The sequence below is a fragment of the Carya illinoinensis genome, chromosome 1 (genome assembly GCF_018687715.1).
Source record: "Carya illinoinensis cultivar Pawnee chromosome 1, C.illinoinensisPawnee_v1, whole genome shotgun sequence".
Lineage (NCBI taxonomy): Eukaryota > Viridiplantae > Streptophyta > Magnoliopsida > Fagales > Juglandaceae > Carya > Carya illinoinensis.
In genome coordinates, this window is record NC_056752.1 from 38,854,392 (window position 1) to 38,856,996 (window position 2,605).

Sequence of the window (2,605 nt, forward strand, 5' to 3'; positions counted from 1 at the left end):
TTTATGTTACAGTTGCAAAAACATGACTATGTCACTGCCATAGTAAAAATTCTCTTATTTTGAAATTATAAATTCTCAAATCAAAATTAAAACGTGCTAAATGTAAATACTAACAAATAATAATATCTTTGTTAATTTTAGATGTTGAGTATGTTTAGAGGTATATGATGATACTGAATCTATCGCAGTAGTAGAGTTCGGACCAATAGCAGAAGAGATCATCAATTGCACCACAATGGATCTCTTAGAACATGAAAATGAGGTAAATTTGTATTTATAAATTTATTTAAAAAATTTGATACATTACTTATTTATATGTTTCTATCATTACATGATCACCTTCCATATTTCCAAAACATAGCATCTCAAATTTCAACTAAAGAATGGATGACCATGTTGGGTGCACAAATAAATGAATACGACGAATTGCGCCAAAACAAACTGAGTGTGCTCTCTATTAAGGCTGTTCCCGAGGCAATTCTCGAGGCAGCAAGTTGAATGTTTTAAATACGTCATTTGAAACTTATTGCTCTTGTAATATAGTTAATGTCGTTCCCGAAACAGCAAGTTGAATATTTTAAATACATCGTTTGAAACTTATCGCTCTTGTAATATATACTTTAAAAGTATTTGTACATAGTTGTGACTTGGCTCTTGTAAGTCATTGTATTGTAGTTATAAACATTATGTAGGTTGTGTGTATAATACATGTTGTAAATAGGAAAAAATTCTAAAAATATAGACAAAATTCTGTCTATTTATAGTAAAAATTTGAAACATAGTTAAACTCGAGAATGTTAGAGTTATGAGACATAGCAAAAATATCAACTAGGCACACGTGCAAAGCACATGCTTGCCACCAATTAAACATATAATTAGAACATTTTAATTGCTAACATTAACAAATAATAATTTATTCACTATTGTTAGGTGTTGAGTTTATTTAGATGCGTATAATGACAGCGCATCGACACCAGTGATCGTTTTCAGATCCATAACAGAACAAAATTTGGATTGTGCAACGATAAATCTCATAAAACATATAAACAAGATAAAATCTATACATTTAAATATGTTTAAAAAAATTTAATACATTACCCCTTTATATGTTTTCATCATTACATGAACATCTACCATATTTTGAGGATGTTGCAAAATAAAATTCAAGGTAATGAATCAATGATAGTTTTGGATGCACACATGAATGAATATGGAAGATTGCGCCAAAATAGGCTTAATGTATTATCTATCAATTACGTGCCAGAAAGAGTAGGATGACCTTTCAGACCTTTTTTTTTAATTTTTATTTTTAACTTTTTGTTATTGTAATGTATAAGTATTTTTAACTTTTAGTTATTGTAATGTATAAGTACAAAGTATTTATACGTAGTTGTAAATATATTTGTGGAAGTTCTATGTTATAGTTAAAAATAGTTTGTAGATAATACTTATAATGTTTATTGTGAGCAGGAAAACAATGTTAAAATAAAAAATGAAATTCTGCTCGTTTATAGCTAAATTCAAAAATTTTAGAGTTATGGAATATAGGAAAAATATCAACTAGACACATGTGCGATTGATGCTTTACTATATATATAAGTCCTGGCATTTTGTCCATTGCAGAAAACCTTGAATTACGAAGACGATTGTTTGGACATATTGTGCAGCAACTACAACAGTCTGTGTCTAATATAATTCATTAATGCAACAAAATAATCATTAGATATATTTAAAAGATGCTAACCTTTTCCAACAATGTGGCTGTAGTTTAGTGGTAAGAATTCCACGTTGTGGCCGTGGAGACCTGGGCTCGAATCCCAGCAGCCACAATTTTTGTTGTTTCTGTTTTATTTCCTTCACCTTTGATGGATACATTGACCACGACCTCCATTTGATTGATCGAAGCTTGCCCATATCTAGTTGGAGAAGTTGACTTCTCCTAACCATTTATGGTATTTGTCCTAACCAACTTTAAATTTTGCATATAAGTAACCCCAAATATATTTTTAGGATGTGCAATAAAAAGATAATTTTTTTTTAACGTGGATCTTAAATTTATTTATTTTTTAAAAATATGTATGAGTCATCTGTAAATATAAGAGCAGTACTAGTATGAGATTTGTCCCGATAAGAATACTAATTTTTTTTTTTAATTTTCATTCATTTTTTTATATTCATAAATATTTTTTTAAAAAGAAAAAATCCACAACATTATTAAAAAAATACCTTTTTAATCACTAAATAAATAAATAAAAATTATAAGGACCCAAATGTCAATGACTCTAGCATTTTTGTAAATATAAATATCATTTATCTTTTTATATATATACGTGCCATTGGGTCCAAAATGAGGGTCAAAATTGACTAAGTATCCCAAAAGAACATTGTAAATGATCACAGTTTGTGATGGACAGCTGAAATTAGCAATTCGCTCTATATAAAAAGTAAATTAAGTAGAAAGAAACATAAATATCCATTGCTATGAACAGAAAAGTAAATTATGCATTAGTTGAATGATATCTTTAGTATTCTCTAACTTATTACTCATATATACCTTTTAATCAGAGTTGTGTCCTCCTTTATTTTTAAGAAATTGAAAAATAAA

At 28.2% G+C, this 2,605-nt stretch overlaps 1 non-coding gene across 1 annotated transcript; it reads left to right on the forward strand.

Annotated features, from left to right (window-relative positions):
* Positions 1-1,757: 1,757 nt before the first annotated feature.
* Positions 1,758-1,829, forward strand: TRNAH-GUG. Its single transcript has one exon. It is a non-coding gene; the product is annotated as a tRNA-His (tRNA).
* The last annotated feature ends 776 nt before the right edge of the window (positions 1,830-2,605 follow it).